This window comes from Schistocerca nitens, chromosome 12 (genome assembly GCF_023898315.1).
Source record: "Schistocerca nitens isolate TAMUIC-IGC-003100 chromosome 12, iqSchNite1.1, whole genome shotgun sequence".
NCBI lineage: Eukaryota > Metazoa > Arthropoda > Insecta > Orthoptera > Acrididae > Schistocerca > Schistocerca nitens.
In genome coordinates this window covers 99,966,214-99,989,769 of record NC_064625.1, presented here as the reverse complement: position 1 = coordinate 99,989,769, position 23,556 = coordinate 99,966,214, and the positions used below count along the sequence as shown (strand labels likewise).

The window sequence follows — 23,556 nt, the reverse complement described above, 5'->3', positions numbered from 1 at the left end:
ATACTGTTCCAACGGTAAACAGAGGAGCATTCAGTTTTTGAACAAGAAGCCTGCAAATGGGCCTTCCACGATCATGATGATGATTTGAGGTGACAGGCGCTCAACATCATGGTCATCAGCGCCCTGACGAAGAGCCAGCATGCCAATCTCGTAGGTTGAGAACGAAGGCTGTCCCCAGATGCGGAGCAATTTGTAATGCACTTAAGTAAGCCTCTTTTCCCTACCAACTTAGGGATTAGGCCTGATGTTGTTGTTGTTGTCTTCAGTCCTGAGACTGGTTTGATGCTGCTCTCCATGCTACTCTATCATGTGCAAGCTTCTTCATCTCCCAGTACTTACTGCAACCTACATCCTTCTGAATCTGCTTTGTGTATTCATCTCTTGGTCTCCCTCTACGATTTTTACCCTCCACGCTGCCCTCCAATGCTAAATTTGTGATCCCTTGATGCCTCAGAACATGTCCTACCAACCGGTCCCTTCTTCTTGTCAAGTTGTGCCACAAACTCCTCTTCTCCCCAATTCTATTCAATAGCTCCTCATTAGTTATGTGATCTACCCATCTAATCTTCAGCATTCTTCTGTAGCACCACATTTCGAAAGCTTCTATTCTCTTCTTGTCCAAACTATTTATCGTCCACGTTTCACTTCCATACATTGCTACACTCCATACAAATACTTTCAGAAACGACTTCCTGACACTTAAATCTATACTCGATGTTAACAAATTTCTCTCCTTCAGAAACGCTTTCCTTGCCATTGCCAGTCTACATTTTATATCCTCTCTACTTCGACCATCATCAGTTATTTTGCTCCCCAAATAGCAAAACTCCTTTACTACTTTAAGTGTTTCATTTCCTAATCTAATTCCCTCAGCATCACCCGACTTTATTCGACTACATTCCATTATCCTCGTTCTGCTTTTGTTGATGTTCATCTTATATCCTCCTTTCAAGACACTGTCCATTCCGTTCAACTGCTCTTCCAAGTCCTTTGCTGTCTCTGACAGAATTACAATGCCAACGGCGAACCTCAACGTTTTTATTTCTTCTCCATTGACTTTAATACCTACTCCGAATTTTTCTTTTGTTTCTTATACTGCTTGCTCAATATACAGATTGAATAGCATCGGGGACAGGCTACAACCCTGTCTCACTCCCTTCCCAACCGCTGCTTCCCTTTCATGCCCCTCGACTCTTATAACTGCCATCTGGTTTCTGTACAGGTTGTAAATAGCCTTTCGCTCCCTGTATTTTACCTCTGCCACCTTTAGAATTTGAAAGAGTATTCCAGTCAACATTGTCAAAAGCTTTCTCTAAGTCTACAAATGCTAGAAATGTAGGTTTGCCTTTCCTTAATCGTAGGGTTAGTATTGTCTCACGTGTTCCAACATTTCTGCGGAATCCAAACTCATCTTCGCCGAGGTCAGCTTCTACCAGTTTTTCCATTCGTCTGTAAAGAATTCTCGTTAGTATTTTGCAGCTGTGACTTATTAAACTGATAGTTCGGTAATTTTCACATCTGTCAACACCTGCTCTCTTTGGGATTGGAATTATTATATTCTTCTTGAAGTCTGAGGGTATTTCGCCTGTCTCGTACATCTTGCTCACCAGATGGTAGAGTTTTGACAGGACTGGCTCTTCCAAGGCCGCCAGTAGTTCTAATGGAATGTTGTCTACTCCCGGGGCCTTGTTTCGACTCAGGTCTTTCAGTGCTCTGTCAAACTCTTCACGCAGTATCATATTTCCCATTTCATCTTCATCTACATCCTCTTCCATTTCCATTTCCATAGGCCTGATAGTTCACAAAATTTCACTACTAATGTAACACTAGAATCAGTATCGGTGATGATGGTGGGCAGATCTCCTCCGAGACTGAGGGCTGCCTTGGAATCAGTATATAAGACACGCGTTGCGAAAATATGCTGAACGAGATTTCCAGAAGGTTTTTGACACTGTACTCTACACACGCGGCTTGTAGTGAAATTGCGTGCTTATGAAATATCGCCTCAGTTCAGTAACTGGATTCGTGGTCAGAGGGGTCACAGTCCGTAGTAATTGACGGAAAGTCATCGAGTAAAACAAGTGTGATTTCTGGCGTTCCGCGAGGTAGTGTTAAAGGCTCTCCGCTGTTCCTTGTCAATATAAACGATTTAGGAGACAATCTGAGCAGCCGTCTTATATTGTTTGCAAATGACGCTCTCGACTAGTAAAATCATCAGAAGATCAAAACCAAGTGCAAAACGATGTAGAAGAGACATATGTATCGTGCGAAAATTGGCAATTGACCCTAAATAATGGAAAGTGTGAGGACATCCACATGAGTGCTAAAAGGAATGCGTTAAACTTCGGTTATTCAATAAACCAGTCAAATCTAAATATAGTAAATTCAGCTAAATACTTATGAAGTACAATTACGAACAACTTAAATTGTAAAGAACAAGTGAAAAATGTTGTGGGGAAGGCGAACCAAAGACTGCGTTTTATACCTAGAACTCTTAGAAGATGCAACTGACCTACTAAAGAGACTGCTTATACTACGCTTATTGTCCTCGTTTGGAGCCCTACTGGGTGGTGTGGGGTCCTTATCAGATAAGATTACAGAAGTACACTGAGAGAGTTCAAAGAAGGGCAGCACGTTTTGTATTATCGAGAAATAGGGGAAAGAGTGTAACTGAAATGATACAGGATTTGGGATGGACATCATTAAAACAAAAGCGTTTCTCGTTGCGGCACAATCTTCTCACGAAATTTCGATCACCAACTTTCTCCTCCGATTGCGAAACATTTTGTTTACGCCGACCTACGTACGGAGAAACGATCGTCATCATAAAATAAGGGAAATCGCACGGAAAGATATAGTTGTTTGTTTTTTCGCTCGCTGTACGCGATTGGAATAGAGTATTATTGTGAAGGTGGTTCGATGAACCCTCTGCCAGGCACTTAAATGTGAGTTGCAGAGTATCCATGTAGGTGTAGAGAACTGGAAATGGCACACCACAAACCTCACAGAGTGGCGTATCCTGCCGCGGAGGAGAAACCCGTGTGTTAAAGGGCCATGTCCGATGCACAGCCTGGTAAGCAGAATCCACTTCCAGCGGTGAAGCTGAAATCAAGTCCGCCATGCCTTTGTAGTCGATGATGCGTCCATGAGAAAATGAGAGGACGGCGTGCAACGGGATGAGACATTCACGGACACCACCATCCCAACATGTTTCCTTCGCCGCTTTGTCCGCTATGTCGTTTCCCTATATCCCGATGACTACCTAGGAATCTGAATCGCTCGGACCCACTAACCATATGCCGTCTGTGTATCAAAATGTCACTTAACTGAACTGCGTACAAGAAACTTTAATAACTGAACCTTACAGTAATTTAGCATGAAATTATTATTGCAAGTCATTAACTGATGCCTTGACTTCAATATTTGATACACTGCCCGTGACTCAACATCCTCCTCCACTACCAAGCTAGTGTCACCACTAAACAAGAGTGCTTCAGAATCACCTCTCACGCCGGCCGCGGTGGTCTCGCGGTTCTAGGCGCACAGTCCGGAACCGTGCGACTGCTCCGGTCGCAGGTTCGAATCCTGCCTCGGGCATGGATGTGTGTGGTATCATTAGGTTAGTTAGGTTTAATTAGTTCTAAGTTCTAAGGGACTTATGACCACAGCAGTTGAGTCCCATAGTGCTCAGAGCCATTTGAATCACCTCTCATATTAGAGGCTATATAATTTACAAAGGGGATGGGGTTCCATGATGATGTTACAAACTCTCAGTGATGATGCAGACGGCTAACTGTATCAGTTTGAGGTAAAGGGCGCAGGACAGGAACGATCGAGTCAAAAGCTGTAAGCTGTTATTACATATTCGTGTAGTACGTAAAGAAATATGAATGTTTTAGTTGGACCACTTCCTTCGCTTTGTGATAGATGGCGCTGTAATAGTCACAAACATATGGCTTACAATTTTAGACGAACAGTTGGTAACAGGTAGGTTTTTTGCATTAAAATAGAGAACGTCGGTACGTTTGAACATTTTATTTCAGTTGTTTCAATGTTCCTTTGTGAACTTATCATTTCTGAGAACGCATGCTGTTACAGCGTGATTACCTGTAAATACCACATTAATGCAATAAATGCTCAAAATAATGTCCGTCAACCTCAATGCATTTGGCAATACGCGTAACGACATTCTTCTCAACAGCGAGTAGTTCCCCTTCCGTAATGTTCGCACATGCATTGACAATGCGCAGACTCATGTTGTCAGGCGTTGTCGGTGGATCACGATGGCAAATATCCTTCAACTTTCCCCACAGAAAGAAATCCGGGGACGTCAGATCCGGTGAACCTGCGGGCCATGGTATAGTGCTTCGACGACCAATGCACCTGTCATGAAACGTGCTATTCAATACCGCTTCAACCGCACGCGAGCTATGTGCCGGACATCCAACATGTTTGAAGTACATCGCCATTCTGTCATGCAGTGAAACATCTTGTAGTAACATCGGTAGAACATTACGTAGGAAATCAGCATACATTGCACCATTTAGATTGCCATCGATAAAATGGCGGCCAATTATCCTTCCTCCCATAATGCCGCACCATACATTAACCCGCCAAGGTCGCTGATGTTCCAGTTGTCGCAGCCATCGTGGATTTTCCGTTGCCCAATAGTGCGTATTATGCCGGTTTACGTTACCGCTGTTGGTGAATGACGCTTCGTCGCTAAATAGAACGCGTGCAAAAAATCTGTCATCGTCCCGTAATTTCTCTTGTACCCAGTGGCAGAACTGTGCACGACGTTCAAAGTCGTCGCCATGCAATTCCTCGTGCACAGAAATATGGTTCGGGTGCAATCGATGTTGATGTAGCATTCTGAACACCGACGTTTTTGAGATTCCCGACTGTCGCGCAATCTGTCTGCTACTGATGTGCGGATCATCCGCGACAGCTAAAACACCTACTTGGGCATCATCATTTGTTGCAGGTCGTGTCTGACGTTTCACATGTGGCTAAACACTCCCTGTTTCCTTAAATAACGTAACTAACCGGCGAACGGTCCGGACACTTGGATGATGGCCGGCCGGGGTGGCCGAGCGGTTCTAGGCGCTACAGTCATGAACCGCACGACCGCTACGGTCGCAGGTTCGAATCCTGCGTCGGGCATGGATGTGTGTGATGTCCTTAGGTTAGTTAGGTTTAAGTAGTTCTAAGTTCTAGGGGACTCATGACCTCAGAAGTTAAGTCCCATAGTGCTCAGAGCCATTTGAACTTGGATGATGTCGTCCAGGATACCGAGCAGCATACGCAACACACGCCCGTTGGGTATATTGATCACAGTAACCATACATCAACACGATATCGACCTTTTCCACAATTGGTAAACGGTCCATTTTAACACGGGTAATGTATCACGAAGCAAATACCGTCCGCACTGGCGGAATGTTACGTGATACCACGTACTTATACGTTTCTGACTATTACAGCGCCATCTATCACAAAGCGAAAAAGTGGTCCAACTAAAACATTGATATTTTTTTACGTACTACACGAATATGTAATAAAATATGAGGTTTCCTATTTTTAAAAAAAAACCGCAGTTGATATCCGTTTGACCTATGGCAGCGCCATCTAGCGGGCCAACCATAGCGCCATCTGGTTTCCCCCTTCACGCAAGACAAGTTTCGTTCTTTGTAGTTTTTTAGTTTGATGCTTATTTCGTGAGATATTTGGCCCGGTCACGATCAATGGACCACCCCGTATACAGTGATAGGAAAAAATCCCAACACCAAGATGGAGTTATGCAACATTCACGAAACTTCGTAGGCATGTTTCTATATCTGAAAGATGATGTCTCCTGAAATATCGCGACAGTCGCACAAGATTGGTGCTAGTAGCCCCACTGTGAGGACGCAAATCAGGTTTGCTTTAAATACACGCTCTGACAACCGTGAGTGTTAGTTACACTTTGAGGCTGGACGAGGTGAGTTGTTGATAGTCAAGAATTCCCTTTAGCAAACACCTCATTTCAGTTTCAAAGATACCGTATAATTGGTCTGCGAGAAGATCAATGTCCCTTCTGCGCTAGTGTAGAAAGACGTGGCAGTAATGTAGCCACTGAACATGGTCGCAAGGAGACCTCCGGACGGCCACGTGGCACTACTGAGATGGGAAGACCATCCATCGTCTTTGGCGTGTGGGTCTGGCGCATCGTGTTGCATCTGCAGCACCAATTCCGGCAGCTGTTGGCACCACAGCCACACAACGAACTGATACACATCATTCCATGTAGGCTTTCACGGCCGGCGTCTTCATCAATAAAGACTTCCGGATAAGTTGCCGTGGTCGATCTGTAAAACTTCTTCTCCCTGACGTTTCGTTCTCAACTACGGAGAACATCTTCGGAGGTGAGTCAACGATTGGCTGCTAGGAGCTGGGGCCGCCGCTTATATGGATATCGTAGAGGGCGCCACCGCACGTCACGTGGCGTCGATGTGCAGCTATCTCTGGCTATCGTCTGTTCTCTCGATTGCAGGCAATCGATTGTCACGTGATTGATGCAACGTCGACCGCCATATCTTATCCAATTTTAATCCTTCTTCTTTACGATTAAAATTGTATTGATGTTTGTGGATTTCAATTGCCTCTCTATACATACGTGTATAATAATGCGACGTCCTCGCTAGCACGCTTGGGGCATATCGACAAATCGGCAGTAGCGGAACATGTTTTTAAGGATGGAGATCAGGAAATAAAATTTGGTGAAACAAGCGTGCTAGCGAGGACGTCGCATTATTATACACGTATGTATAGAGAGGCAATTGAAATCCACAAACATCAATACAATTTTAATCGTAAAGAAGAAGGATTAAAATTGGACAAGATATGGCGGTCGACGTTGCATAAATCACGTGACAATCGATTGCCTGCAATCGAGAGAACAGACGATAGCCAGAGATAGCTGCACATCGACGCCACGTGACGTGCGGTGGCGCCCTCTACGATATCCATATAAGCGGCGGCCCCAGCTCCTAGCAGCCAGTCGTTGACTCACCTCCGAAGATGTTCTCCGTAGTTGAGAACGAAACGTCAGGGAGAAGAAGTTTTACAGATCGACCACGGCAACTTAGCCCGGAAGTGTTTATTGATGATACACATCAGTTACCAAGGACAGCTCCGAGCAAGAACCCCGTATCAACATTCCACCGACCCCAAACTACCGCCATTCGCGACTTCAGTGGTGTCAAGCGAGAGCTCATTGGACGGTAGGTTGGAGGTCTGTTGTGTTTTCTGGTGAAAGCTGGTTCTGCCTCGGCGACAGTGTTGAACGTATGTTGGCCTGCAACCAACTTGTCTGCATACTAAACTCACTGGACATTCTAACAATACCACCACTTGCAAGGTAGGTTAGAAATCAGATGAATAATGTTGCTCACGCAGCATATGTTCGCTTTATCGGGCAACAACAAAGTTATTGACTGTGGATGGTATCGTCAGAATGGAAATAATGAAGTCACTGTAAAAAAAGTCGTTAATTTTGGCACTTAACTTGAATGGATTCCCACGTAGATTTCGAAGTTGTTATGGCTCATCTTGTTGATTCTAGGGTGATTCCACTTTGACTGCTAGAAGGTCCAGATCTATATTTTAGAAATATTTGAAGACCTAACAAATGCGTTTTTCAGGAAATTCTTAATGATCAAACAATCCCAGAACAGAACAATGATATGGTAGAAATAATTGGTGTTCACGATCCACATTCTTATTAAACTTCTTGTAAATTCACATATACTTCTTGGTTGTCACATCATCAAGAAAACAGTTTTGTATCAATCTTCATACATTTAATTTGCACTTTAACCAAACACAAGACTTGACTGTTCTTTTACAAAGCGAAATAACAACTTCTGCAAAGTGAAACAAAGACTGCTCTGGGCGCATTCGCGCCAAAACGGTTACAAGTAAGTCAAAGTTTATAACAGTCTCACAGAAATGAATACACACAAGAACCATATCAAAATGCTCTGAGCACTATGGGACTTAACTTGTTTGGTGATCAGTCCCCTAGAACTTAGAACTACCTAAACCTCACTAACCTAAGAACGTCACACACATCCATGCCCCTGAGGCAGGATTCGAACCTGCGACTGTATCGGTCGCGCGGTTCCAGACTGTAGCGCCTAGAACCGTTCGGCCACTCCGGCCGGCACAAGAACCATATCACTGTAATATATCGATACATCGGAGTACCTATACATTAATAAAACCAAATGTGAATATTGTCGCAAAAATATGTCTGTTACTTCGCAGAAAAGTAGTACCATATTACTGGTATCGAGAACTGGGGTTGGAGTGCCGTAATGGTCACGTAAATAAAGAGGAGGAGATTTAGTGTTTATCGTCCCGTCACAACGAGGTCATTAGAGACGGAGCGCAAGCTCGGGTTAGGGAAGGATGGGGAAGGAAATCGGCCGTGCCCTTTCTTAGGATCCATCCCGGCATTTGCCTGAAGCGATTTAGGGAAATCACGGAAAACCTAAATCAGGATGGCCGGAGACGGGATTGAACCGTCGTCCTCCCGAATGCGAGTCCAGTGTGCTAACAACTGCGCCACCTCGCTCGGTACGTAAATAAAGAACCATTACAATATACACCTGGAGTTATGGTCTGGAGTGCGATTTCGTATGATAGTACCCTGACTGGAAATCTGTACGTCAATCTAGTGATTCAATCTGTAGTGCTGCCGCTCATGATCACCCGATCTGTCTGCAAACGAGGACATGTGGATCATCATCAGGCGGAAACTCCAGCATCATCCACAAACAGCATAGCCGCCCCTGTACTGACCGACCCAGTGCAGCAGCCATGGAACTCCATTCCACAAACTGACATCCAACACCGGCACAACACAATGCATGCACGTTCGCATGCTCACATTCAACATTCTAGCGGTTACACCTGTTATTAATGTACCAAACTGACACTACAGTCACCTCTGTAGGTACTATGAATTAATTTATATGAATTTTCAATGTTGTAAAGCCCTTTATGAAACATTCTGTACTTGTACATGTCGCTCTGTTTTCAACAACGTTACTGCACTCGCACACCAGTCAAGGTCCGCAATAGGATGCGCGCAAGAACTGTGCGGAGGGATGTAGCGCGTGCGCACACATGTTATTACGCTCAGGTCGTCCGTACGTAGTACACAGATGGCTAAACGGTTGCCTAACTTTCGTATTCAGACGTCAGAACGAATCGGATCAAGCCGTCACAATCGTTAGTTCTGACTTCGACGCTCTCCAGCACTCAAGCCGTGTGTTTCTCCATATGGGTTCCCCCTTGACAGCCCATCAGTTTGCCTTCCTGCTCAAGATACTACGCGTTACCGGTATTTTTTTGGGACACTCTCTGTAAGTCAACTTTCGCCTAACATCTCAAAATCGAAAAACACACTCTTCCTCCTCCAAAAAGTGGTTCTAATGGCTCTGAGCACTATGGGACTTAACTGCTGAGGTCATCAGTCCCCTAGAATTTAGAACTACTTAAACCTAAGTAACCTAAGGACATCACACACATCTATGCCCGAGGCAGTATTCAAACCTGCGACCGTATCGGTCGCGCGGTTCCAGGCTGTAGCGCCTAGAACCGCTAGGCCACGCCAGCCGGCCTTCCTCCTCCATTTTTGAAGGACAAGGGATACAACACCTCTTAGAAGAGTTCGACATGGATAAACATTCCTACTAGAGAAGATATCAGTATGGTGCAGAAGCTGTCTCTAAATAATGAAAATTGTGAAGTCATCCACATGAGTAATAAAAGAAGTCCGCGAAATTCCGGTTACAAGATAAATCACACAAAGCCTTAGCGCTGTAAGTTAAACTAGGGGCCGGCCGATGTGGCCGTGCGGTTCTAGGCGCTGCAATCCAGAACCGCGGGACTGCTACGGTCGCAGGTTCGAATCCTGCGTCGGGCATGGATGTGTGTGATGTCCTTAGGTTAGTTAGGTTTAAGTAGTCCTAAGTTCTAGGGGACTGATGACCTCAGATGTTAAGTCCCATAGTGCTCAGAGCGTTTTGAACCATTTTTTAAACTAGGGGTTACAATTACGAATAACTTCGATGCAATATTCACATAGGTAATGTTGTGACGAAAGCATATTAATGACTGCGACTTATTCGCAGAACACTTACAAGGGAACCTCCCCATCGCACCCCCCTCAGATTTAGTTATAAGTTGGCACAGTGGATAGGCCTCGAAAAACTGAACACAGATCAATTGAGAAAACAGGAAGAAGTTTTGTGGAACTGTGAAAAAATAAGCAAATTATACAAACTGAGTAGTTCATGGGAAGATATGCAATATCAAGGACATTAGGAACGCAGGAGCGCTATGGTCTCGTGGTAACGTGAGCAGCTGCGGAACGAAAGGTCCGTGGTTCAAATCTTTCATCGAGTGAAAATTTTTATTTTTTATTTTCAGTTTATGTGACAAACTCTTATGTTTTCATCACTTTTTTGGGAGTGATTATCACATCCACAAGGAAACCTAAATCGGGCAAGGTAGAAGAATCTTTTTACCCATTCGCCAAGTGTACAAGTTAGGTGGGTCGACAACATATTCCTGTCATGTGACGCACATGCCGTCACCAGTGTCGTATAGACTATATCAGACATGTTTTCCTGTGGAGGAATCGGTTGACCTATGACCTTGCGATCAAATGTTTTCGGTTCCCATTGGAGAGGCACGTCCTTTCGTCTACTAATCGCACGGTTTTGCGATGCGGTCGCAAAACAAAGACACTAAACTTATTACAGTGAACAGAGACGTCAGTGAACGAACGGACAGATAATAACTATGCAAAAATAAAGAAAGTAAAATTTTCACTCAAGCGAAGACTTGAACCAAGGACCTCTCGTTCTGCAGCTGCTCACGCTACCACTGGACCACGCCGCTCCTGAGCTCACACTGTCATGATGTTGCCTATGTAGTCCGTGGACTACTCAGTTTGTATATTTTGCTTATTTTTTCACAGTTCCACACAACTTCTTCCTGTTTTCTCAATTGATCTGTGTTCAGTTTATCAAGGCCTTTCCACTGTGCCAACTTATAACTAAATCTGAGGGGGGTGCGATGGGGAGGTTCCCTTGTTAGAAGGTTGCAACAGGTCTATTAAAGATACCGTCTAGACTACGCTTGACCGTCCTCTCTTGTAGTACTGCTGCACAGCCTGGGATCCTTACCAGATGGGATTAACGGAGTACATCGAGAAAGCCAAAGAAGATCATCATGTTTGAATTATCGAGATATGGGGGAAGAGTGTCACGAACATGATGCACGATTTGTGGTGGGCACCATTAAAACAAAGGCGTTTCTCCTTGTGGCGGGATCTTCTCACGAAATTTCAATCACGAACTTTCTCATTCGCAAGCGAAAATATGTTGACGCTGACCTACATGGGGAGAAATGATCATCACAACAAAAATAAGGGAAATCAGAACTCGCACGGAAAGATATAGGTGTTCATTGTTTCCGCGCGCTGTTCGACAATGGAATAATTGACAATTACTGTGAAGGTGGTTCCATGAACCCTCTGCCAGGAACGTAATTGTGAATTGCAGAGTAATCATGTAGATACAGATGAAATTTGGAAGATTTCTTGAATGATTAGCCTGTATTGAAAAACAGACACTACCTGCATTTTGATCTTTAAAATCTCTTATACAGTCGCGCAAATTAGCCCATTTCTTTTAGATATTAATGTTAGTAATACCTTACGTGGAACTATGTGCCATGCTTTTTGTTATATCCTAGCCAGTAATGCCAACCGAGCCCGCTGCCAAAAAGGTTGGCAGCATCAAAGTCCGGACGCCGTCCGCATAAGCAGCGCCAGCGATACAGAAAATCGCCGCAAGTCTGCGCGCGCCACCGCTGGCTTCTGGCTTCTTAAGCGCTGGAGTCGCGAGCGCTAGGACAGTTCTGGATTCGCCGATCAGTTGTATACTCGCCACCGAATTGTGTACCTGCTAGTCAGTTGTGTGTTCATCGCAGCAGAGTTGTTGTTTGTCGTCAGCCGACACTGACCAAGCCGCTCCGACTCGAACTAGACAGATTTCTGTAGACCATGTTCACCACTGTGTTCTGTATCGTCGTTAATAAAGATAAGTACCGACTTTCATTTAATCCGAGTGTTTGGGTTTTCATCTTTCTGTTCACTGTTCCAGCGGACCGGTCGGCCCGCTATTAAAAGTGTGGCGGTGACTTCGTAGGCCATTTCTACAGCGAAGTGTTGTCGCTACGAAGGCCGTCACAAAACTTTTCATATGTATTATACGCAGCTTTCTTTATACATCTTAGTTATACTTTTAGAGTGTTTTTGTGTGTGTTCCTTGCTGCTATCGTGGCATTATGCTCCTGTGATGAAGATATCGACGTCTGCTAAACCAGTATTAAGTAAGTTTTTTGTAATACACTTCTTATACGTTACATACAAGAACGGCAAAATTATATAACGCCCAACATTTTTTAGGCTTCTGAGACTAATGTGTTGAAATCGGTACAGCGAAGTAAATTTCGTAACTGTGCAACTGACGACTGTATTTTATTCTGAAATATATAAAACAGTTGCTGAGAAAATAACAGGTACGAATAAAATCTTAAACTGCATAAATTATTCATTCATTCCGATATCTAGCATAGAGTAAACAAACTGGTGATGCCTTGAAGCTTTAGGACGATCCGTATCAACTGACCCCTTCTTTTAGTCAAGTTGTGTCATAAATTTCTTTTCTGGCTCTGAGCACTATGGGACTTAACATCTGAGGTCATCAGTCCCCTAGACTTAGAACTACTTAAACGTAACTCACCTAAGGACATCACACACATCCATGCCTGAGGCAGGATTCGAACCTGCGACCGTAGCAGCAGCGCGGTTCCAGACTGAAGTGCCTGAAACCTCTCGGCCACCACGGTCGGCTTATTTCTTTTCTCTCCGATTCGATTCAGTATATGCTCGTCTGCTATTCGACCTACCCACCTAATATTCAGCATTCTTCTGTAGCAACAGATTTCTACATATGTAAAGCACACCTACAAAAGTTAATGTTATGCATCTGGTGAACAGTGACCGTGAGGTCTACTATGAATTGCTTCCCCGAGATTTAACCATAACTGCTGACACGACATTTATTGTCAACAACTGCGACGTCTTGCAAAAGCAATCCTAGAATAACGACCAGGAAGACTGCGAGAAGTGATGCTGTTTTCCGATAACGTCCGCCCGCTCTCTGTTCGACTGACAAAAAGCACGGTTGGGAAGTGATTCCGCACCCACCCCATTCACCTGATCTTGCGTCCTCGCATTTTCACCTTCTCCGCTCTGCATTGAACAACCTTCAAGGAACTTCCTTTCCGGATCAAAATGCGCTCCGAACATGGCTTGACAAGTTCTTAGCCCCAAAACCACATAAATTCTATAGTCGCGGTATCGAAAAGTTACCCCAGCTTTGGCAGACTGTTGTAAATAGTGAAGGAGAACAGGGTGTGCATAAAGTCTAAGAACATTTTCAATAACTTATTGCAAAAGAATCAAACACTGTACACATAAAATACATATGTCACTATGAAGAGAAACCTTGAATTTTTTTTTTCATGTATACCGCCACAGCGTAGTTTGGTAATTTGCCGATAGTCAGCGCTAGTCGCAAACATGGCGAGTTCAGGTGCGGAGCGAGCTTTCTGTGCGTTGGAGTTCGACAAAAACAAGTGTGCCGCAGCTGTTCAGAGGATGTTTAGGACCAAGTACGGTAAGAAGCCACCAACAAGGAAGGCCATTTACCACTGGCACAACAAATTCGTTACGACGGGTTGCTTGTGCCCAGCAAAGAGAAGCGGACATCCCAGTGTGAGTCAAGTGAATGTGGAGCTCGTACGAGTGACATTCGTAAGGAGTCCAAAGAAATCGGTGCGTCGTGCATCCCCTGAACTCGAAATGGCTCCAATGACAGTGTCGAATGTCCTGCGACATAAGTTGTCTACGAAACCTGTAGCTCAATGATGACAAAAACAAGCATTTTTTGTTCGCACTTGGCAACAATTGAATGAGGATGGGGAGAGCATTGTTTATCGCTTAAGTTTTAGCGACGAAGCCACTTTTCACATTAATGGAAAATTGAACAGTCATAATTGTCGAATCTGGGGTATAAAGCAACCACACGAATGCATTGAATTTGAGCGTGATTCCCCAACGGTAAATGTTTTTTTGTGCCTTGTCACGTCGAAAACTGTACGGGTCATTCTTCTTCGGCGAGAGCACTGTCACTGGATATTCCTACTTGGACATGTTAAGGTGCGTTTACACTGCGATTTGTATCGGCACATGTATGAGATACATGTATATGCGACTTTGTGACATGTATCGCGACTTGTATGAGTTGACAAGTATCAACCTCATACATGTATGAGCGTGCGTTTACACTGGTTGATATGTATCACTGTGCGATAGTTTCCGACGACGATTTGGAAGATTTCACATTTTTATGTGCTGATACACTTGCTCTTTTGGAAGATGATAGGAAGAAAAGGCGGAGGAAGCGTAGATGGTGGGACAGAGAGTTTCTCGCGAATTAACGCTAGAGGATGGCGCATATTTTAGAAATTATGTTAGGACGAATATGGAAGATTTCCGCGGTTTGTTATCACTTGTGGCTCCTCTTGTGTCCAAAACCAACACAAACTTTCAGGAAGCAATTCCACCAGAGGATCAGTTGGCAGTAACACTTCGTTTTTTAGCCACTGGGGATTCCTCGTAAAACGAAGATTTCATGACAAATATTTGCATTGTCGCGCGATTGCTAATGCCAACGTCTCACACACGATTGTCGGCATCCGTTGTCAACATTATCACGCGAGGCCGCCGGAATAATAGCAAAACATTGATATACGTGCCAGATGCGTGAAAAAATTATATAATGAATTACATACACTGATATATATATATAAAACTTTCACCTTCACTTCTTGGGATAAAACTTGCACAATGGCCTCGCAAACACGAAGAATAATGTTGCATATGGCACTTTTTGATATTCTATGCAGATACATTAACGTCGAAACGACAGTCGGCACCTTCAAAACTCAAACAGCCGCCAAAGAGCCTGGTACTACGCATGCGCTAATCGTCGAAATAAGCGGCAGTCGACAAGACGACAGGAAATGATAGTACTGCGCATGCGCGAATTCTTCAAATGTCGCTCATACATGTCGCGTATATGGCCAAAAAGCGATATACAAAATGTATACGCGACATGTATGAGCTGGAGGGTCCGCATACAAGTTCCGTGAATTTTTGTATGAGGTGATGTATCACGACATGTCAAATTGACATGTCGCTCATACATGTCGCGATACATGTATCCCAGTGTAAACGTACCTTTACAGCAACGTCTGATGCCTCAAATGCAATCGGACTCTCCGTTCATCTTTCAGCAGGATGAGGCTCCACCCCATTTTGATCGCGAAGTTCGTGGGTACCTGAGCTGCCGCGTTGATGGATCGGCCGTGCTACAGAAGGGACAGCTGTTTCATGAAATGGCCTCCCCGATCACCAGATCTCACTCCGGGTGACTTTATTCGGTGGGAACACATTAAAGATCTGGTGTATGTACCGCCTCTACCACGTGATGTAGCAGAGCTCCGGGAGAGAATACGGGAAGCGACTGCCACAGTCGACGATGCCATGCTGAGACGGGTATGGCAATAATTCAGTCACCGTCTGTAAAAAGAATCTTTCAGAGTTTCCCTTCAAAATGCAATATGTATGACATCTGTACAACGTTTAGTTTTTGTGCAATAAATCTTTCCGGACTTCATGTACACCCTGTATATTACTGACGACCGAAGTTTCTGTTATGGGTATCTATGTCTTCATTATGGAAAAACACTTTAGACTAATGCACCAAACCAATAACTGCGTTAACTCTGTCAGTCATTGTCGATAACAGCGGATTGTTGGTAGAGAAACAGTACATACTGCTGTACTACGCTCTCAGATACATTGTATTGTCTCATATGTTAACCGGGGACCTAGAAACGACGGAGAGGCTCCGTCCCCGCCGCAGCGGTCCACAACCCCACGACGACTACCGCAGTCCACTTCACCCCTCCGCCTCCCCACACCGAACCCAGGGTTATTGTGCGGTTCGGCCCCCGGTGGGCCCCTAGGGAACGTCTCACGCCAGACGAGTGTAACTCCTATGTTTGCGCGGTAGAGTAATGGTGGTGTACACGTACGTGGAGAACTTGTCTGCGCAGCAATCGCCGACATAGTGTAACTGAGGCGGAATAAGGGTAACCAGCCCGCATTCGCCGAGGCAGATGGAAAACCGCCGAAAACAATCCACAGATTGGCCGGTTCACCGGACCTCGACACAAATCCGCCGGGCGGATTCGTGCCGGGGGCCAGGCGCTCCTTCCCGCCCGGAAAGCCGTGCGTTAGACCACACGGCCAACCCGGCGGGCTCTCAGATACATACTAATACAAGTTATTCCTTAATTCAATTGAATTTTCATCCCATTTACGTTTTTAAACTGCATATACACTCCTGGAAATTCAAATAAGAACACCGTGAATTCATTGTCCCAGGAAGGGGAAACTTTATTGACACATTCCTGGGGTCAGATACATCACATGATCACACTGACAGAACCACAGGCACATAGACACAGGCAACAGAGCATGCACAATGTCGGCACTAGTACAGTGTATATCCACCTTTCGCAGCAATGCAGGCTGCTATTCTCCCATGGTGACGATCGTAGAGATGCTGGATGTAGTCCTGTGGAACGGCTTGCCATGCCATTTCCACCTGGCGCCTCAGTTGGACCAGCGTTCGTGCTGGACGTGCAGACCGCGTGAGACGACGCTTCATCCAGTCCCAAACATGCTCAATGGGGACAGATCCGGAGATCTTGCTGGCCAGGGTAGTTGACTTACACCTTCTAGAGCACGTTGGGTGGCACGGGATACATGCGGACGTGCATTGTCCTGTTGGAACAGTAAGTTCCCTTGCCGGTCTAGGAATGGTAGAACGATGGGTTCGATGACGGTTTGGATGTACCGTGCACTATTCAGTGTCCCCTCGACGATCACCAGTGGTGTACGGCCAGTGTAGGAGATCGCTCCCCACACCATGATGCCGGGTGTTGGCCCTGTGTGCCTCGGTCGTATGCAGTCCTGATTGTGGCGCTCACCTGCACGGCGCCAAATACGCATACGACCATCATTGGCACCAAGGCAGAAGCGATTCTCATCGCTGAAAACGACACGTCTCCATTCGTCCCTCCATTCACGCCTGTCGCGACACCACTGGAGGCGGGCTGCACGATGTTGGGGCGTGAGCGGAAGACGGCCTAACGGTGTGCGGGACCGTAGCCCAGCTTCATGGAGACGGTTGCGAATGGTCCTCGCCAATACCCCAGGAGCAACAGTGTCCCTAATTTGCTGCGAAGTGGCGGTGCGGTCCCCTACGGCACTGAGTAGGATCCTACGGTCTTGGCGTGCATCCGTGCGTCGCTGCGGTCCGGTCCCAGGTCGACGGGCACGTGCACCTTCCGCCGACCACTGGCGACAACACGCCCCACGTGTTGAGCAATTCGGCGGTACGTCCACCCGGCCTCCCGCATGCCCACTATACGCCCTCGCTCAAAGTCCGTCAACTGCACATACGGTTCACGTCCACGCTGTCGCGGCATGCTACCAGTGTTAAAGACTGCGATGGAGCTCCGTATGGCACGGCAAACTGGCTGACACTGACGGCGGCGGTGCACAAATGCTGCGCAGCTAGCGCCATTCGACGGCCAACACCGCGGTTCCTGGTGTGTCCGCTGTGCCGTGCGTGTGATCATTGCTTGTACAGCCCTCTCGCAGTGTCCGGAGCAAGTATGATGGGTCTGACACACCGGTGTCAATGTGTTCTTTTTTCCATTTCCAGGAGTGTAGTTTGGGTATAGGGTCTAATGTCAGATTGCACCTGCATAATATCCACATTCTCGATGCTGCATTGACTGCCAACATTCTGAAATAACTAACTTTGACACTAAGATTTCAATTTCGGATTCCGTAATTTCATTCGACTGGACGACGACATTTTTTCGAAGTTGCTCACCATCACTTAAAAAACTATTTATCTGCGAGATACAAACATGAGCCCGTCCATAGACTCAAATGGCTCTGAGCACTATGGGACTCAACTTCTGAGGTCATTAGTCCCCTAGAACTTAGAACTAATTAAACCTAACTAACCGAAGGACTTCACACACATCCATGCCCGAGGCAGGATTCGAACCTGCGACCGTAGCACTCGCGCGGTTCCGGACTGAGCGCCTAGAACCGCTAGACCACCGCGGCCGGCTCCATAGACTCAGAGATAGCTACATTTCATAGGAAGTTTCTCAACAGAAATAACTTTCAGTGTGTAACTTGGCAGCCCAATAAGATTTCTGGCCTCTGAGGAAACATTCCAGTCAACTCTTTGGCCTTTGCAACAACAATTGCAGAAAATGCATTATTTATAATAAACAACACCGACTTTAGAGATATGCTATTAAATTAATGAGAAAGACCCACAATATTTTAGAAAAGAAAGATTAGAAAAATATTTGGAAAGTGGTGGACGCGAGACTGCTACTTTTCTCTTCACGATGTTACCAACGGCGGTAAGGTTTTGACATGGCAGCCGGTATTAAGTTTACACTATGGAAAGACTGTGTCTATAAATGTCATAATCTGATATTCAACTATGACACATTGTACCAAAAACGACGCGCTTTTGATGCATCATCATAGTGCCGCAGCAAGTTGAAACACCAAACATGGGAAGCCTTTACTACCGATGTGCAGTTTCCTGTCATTTCATGGTAACAAATCGTGTCTAAAACGGGTCCCCCGTTTACTAATGCCTTGAAACAGCCTATATACGTACCATGTACTCTAAGGTAAAGAAAATCCACCAAATACAGAGCTTAACTTCATACGATATGGCGTCTCGCAAGTTCAGCTTGTGACGTAAAAACGATGTCGCATCTCTTTGGTCACGCTCCTCTCCACGAGGCAAAAATCAGACATGCCAGACTTCATTTCACGCTTTACACTGCAGTGCAACGTGGAATTCCACGCTCTGGCGCCACTTCGCTTCCCGTCCACGGGCGTTCTCACGTCCCGTGAGACAACGGCGGAAGGAATTGTTGGGTTGTTCGGGGGAACAGACCTAACAGCGAGGTCATCGGTCTCATCGGATTTAGAAAGGACGGGGAAGGAGATCGGCCGTGCCCTTCCAAAGGAACCATCCCGGCATTTACCTGAAGCGATTTAGGGAAATCGCGGGAAACCTAAATCATGATGACCGGACGCGGGAGTGAACCGTTGGTCTCCCGAATGTGAGTCCAGTGTGCTAACCACTGCGACACCTCACTCGGTAAAGGAATAGTAGAAGCACTTGGGCAAAATCTGCAATTCGTGTAATGAAAGGCAGGTCCCTTTAAATGAGGATTAACAGCGCGACACTATCCAACTGCAGGATTGGTGTCCTAACGTACAAGGTTTAGGACGAAGACTGAGGACGAAAGCACATACGCAAGAGTCACGATTTTCCTTATACGGTGCATGTTCACAATATTCCCCAACTCTGTACACAAAATTTTCTACGCTTACCTTTTACTTTCTGTGCATGGCCTTCTTCAAAATATTCTCCTTTTCAATTGATACACCGCTCCCAACGCAGTTTCCACTTCCGGAAGCAGTCTTGATATGCCTCTTGCTACACTACTGGCCATTAAAATTGCTACACCACGAAGATGACGTGCTACAGACGAGAAATTTAACCGACAGGAAGATGATGCTGTGATATGCAAACGATTAGCTTTTCAGAGCATTCACACAAGGTTTACGCCGGTGGTGACACCTACAACTTGCTGACATGATGAAAGCTTGCAACCGATTTCTCATACAGAGTTGACCGCAGTTGCCTGGTGAAACGGGATTGTAATGCCTCGTGTAAGGAGGAGAAATGCGTACCATCACGTTTCCGACTTTGATAAAGGTCGGATTGTAGCCTATCGCGATTGCGGTTTATCGTATCGCGACATTGCTGCTCGCGTTGGTCGAGATCCAATGACTGTTAGCAGAATATGGAATCGGTGGGTTCAGGAGGGTAATACGGATCGCCGTGCTGGATCCCAAAGGTCTCGTTTCACTAGCAGTCGAGATGACAGACATTTTATTCGCATGGCTGTAACGGATCGTGCAGCCACGTCTCGATCTCTGAGTCAACAGATGGGGAAGTTTGTAAGACAACATCCATCTGCACGAACTGTTCGACGACGTTTGCAGCAGCAGGGACTATCAGCTCGGAGACCGTGGCTGCGGTTACCCTTGACGCTGCATCACAGACAGGAGCGCCTGAGATGGTGTACTCAACGACGAACCTGGGTGCACGAATGGCAAAACGTCATTTTTTCGGTTGAATCCAGGTTCTGTTTAATCATCATGGTCGCATCCGTGTTTGGCGACATCGCGGTGAACGCACATTGGAAGCGTGTATTCGTCATCGCCATACTGGCGTATCACCCGGCGTGATGGTATGGGGGGGCCATTGGTTACACATCTCGGTCACCTCTTGTTCGCATTGACCGCACTTTGAACAGTGGACGTAACATTTCAGATGCGTACGACCCGTGGCTCTACCCTTCATTCGATCCCTGCGAAATCGTAGATTTCAGTAGGATAATGCACGACCGCATGTTGCAGGTCCTGTACGGGCCTTTCTGGATACGAAAAATGTTCGATTTCTGCCCTGGCCAGCATATTCTCCAGATCTCTCACCAATTGAAAACGTCTGGTCAATGGTGGCCGAGCAACTGGCTCGTCACAATACGCCAGTCACTACTGTTGATGAACTGTGGTATAGTGTTGAAGCTGCATGGGCACCTATACATGTAGACGCCATCCAAGCTCTGTTTGACTCAATGCCCAGGCGTATCAAGGATTTCTCAGGATCTACGCACCCAAAATTGCATGAAAATGTAATCACATGTCAGTTCTAGTATAATATATTTGTCCAATGAATACCCGTTTATCATCTGCATTTCTTCTTGGTGTTGCAATTTTAATGGCCAGTACTGTAGTATCAGCCGCACGCAGCTGACGTCAACAAGTGTATGGGCCTGAAGATGACGTTTTTAGAACGTTGAAACTAGTTGCCAAAATAAAATCGACACCTTAAATGCAGTTGAAGGAATTTCGTCCAGCTGACGCCCCCACTGCCCTCCATTTGAAGTATGGATGTACCAACATTAGTATGATCAACCACAGGAAATTCGTCCATTACAGGAACGCCTTAAGGTCCTGTTGACAGTTCCATGTTGAAAATAGTCTGGTAAATAATTCGAGTTAGTACTTTGGCCACGGGTGCGGTACTGCGCTAGAATCGTGCGAGAGACGCGCTACGTCGGTGACGTTTCGGACGGCGCTCGGGCGTCATCGTCAGGAGTTCTCACCTTGGCGATGTGCAGCGAGCCGTCGGCGAGCAGCGACCGTCGGCCGTCGTCCCGCAGCGCCAGCGGCCGGTCGTGCAGCAGCCAGCCCACGACGGGGGCGGTGGGGGCGGCGCGGGGGCAGCCCAGCGTCAGCGGCCGCCGCCGGGACGCCCAGGCGCGCAGCGCCGCCCCCGCCGGCGCCGCCCCCGCACCGCTGGAGGCCGAGGCGGCCCCGACGGCGACGCCGCCCGCCGCCGGCGCAGCGCCCGCCGCCGACGCCGACGCCTCTCCTGCAACAGCAACGTCACACTCTTACCAAAACTCAAACTATGCAAATGCTGGCTCTACAAACAACTTGTCTGAATCAAGCTTATGAAACAGAATTGTAAAATAATGCTGAAGGAGGAAAAAAGTTTAGTGACGGGAGAAATAACAAAGGCAGCCTCGCATGGTACAGTTTTGCGACCACTGCTATTATACAGGTTGCCTCACAAATCCTGTTACGGCCTTTCGGAGGCTGTGGAGGGGACTTACGAGGGCAACACCGATTGCCACAACCCGATTTCCCGCGTTCCCGTCCACAGGGGCGAGTATAGTCTGTCTGTAAACTCCAAGAGCGAGCAGCGCTTTTGGTGGAGGAAGTCGCCTTTCCCGGAAGAACCCTGCCACTGGCCTACAGGTGCACCCAAAATGTGTTGCTCGTTACCTGTCTAGCGGTGTAGTGCGCCTAATAGATGTTAGCCCATCATACTCATTACTTGTGGCACATTAATCTACCAAGTCCCGTACGAGCTTGGGCATAGCGTGTGCGTTCGCACAAGAAGGTCAATGGCCGGGAAGCCATATTTTAACTATATATGACGGTAGTATCTGTTCCCGAAAGATGGGCAAACATCTATTAGGCGCACTACGAATGTAATGGTGTGGACATGTTGGGAATGTGGATCTCACGCGGAGCGTGCAAGGGATAAGTCCCTGCAGACGCACTATCCTCTGTGACCGCGGTGGCTCAGATAGATAGAGCGTCTGCCATGTAAGGAGGAGATCCCGGGTTCGAGTCCCGGTCGGGGCACACATTTTCATCATGTCCCCAATTAAGTACATCAACGCCTGTTTGCAGCTAGGATTTCCATTTAATTATCATTTCGTTCCATTTGAGACCAATTTGAATAGTCACACCCAGATACTTGACGGATGTTACCGCTTCCAAAGACTGAGCATTTATTTTGTACTCTGACATTATTTTTGCCTTATTATACGCAGTAGGTTACACTTACTAATATTGAGAGATAACTGCCAGTGATTACTCCACGCATTTATTTTCTGCAAACCCTCGTTGATTTGTTAACAATTTTCGTGCGATACTATCTTCATGTAGACTACAGCATCGTCGGCGAACAGTCTAACGCCGTTGTCACTATCATCAAGCAGATCGTTTATGTAAATCGTAAAAAGCAGCGGACCTATTATGCTGCCCTGGGGCACACCTGAAGTTACGCTTGTTTCTGTTGAAGTCACCCCGTTCAGGAGGACGTACTGCCCCCTGTCTGTTAGAAAACTTTCTATCCAACCGCATATGTCATTGGATACACGGTAAGGGCGTACATTTTGGCGCAAGTGAGAGTGCGGAACTGAGTTGAACACCTTTCGAAAGTTGAGGAATGTGGCATCAACCTGGGAGCCGGTATCTAGAGCCTGTTGTAAAACTATCGCACGTCAATAGAATTACAGATATATCAGTCAAATTTAGCTTCTCTTCAAAGGAACACTGTGCACGTTTTCTCCTTCTGTGAAGTCGCAAGGCGTTGTGCCTCCTCCCGTTTTAAATGTTTTAAAGTAAATGGAACATTCACTGCTGCTGCACTTTGTGAAATGCTGCCGCCATTCTGCAATACAAGTGACATACCATACAGACCAGGTGTGGGGCAAAGTCTTGCACACTTACCATCTCATGTAATAGGTCACACCACATGGGAACAGGTTGATTATTGAGTCTGTAATTCTGTACAGACTCTTAATTCATGTTTG

The 23,556-nt window shown here is 46.2% G+C and overlaps 1 protein-coding gene across 1 annotated transcript in view; it reads right to left on the bottom strand.

Moving 5' to 3' along the window:
• Positions 1-21,594, bottom strand: part of LOC126214933 (protogenin A-like) — a 323,877-nt gene extending 302,283 nt beyond the window's left edge. Inside the window, exon 1 of the mRNA XM_049941572.1 lies at positions 21,550-21,594. The gene's annotated coding sequence lies outside the window, so the exon portion shown is untranslated. The remainder of the gene's footprint in view (positions 1-21,549) is intronic.
• Positions 21,595-23,556: the final 1,962 nt, after the last annotated feature.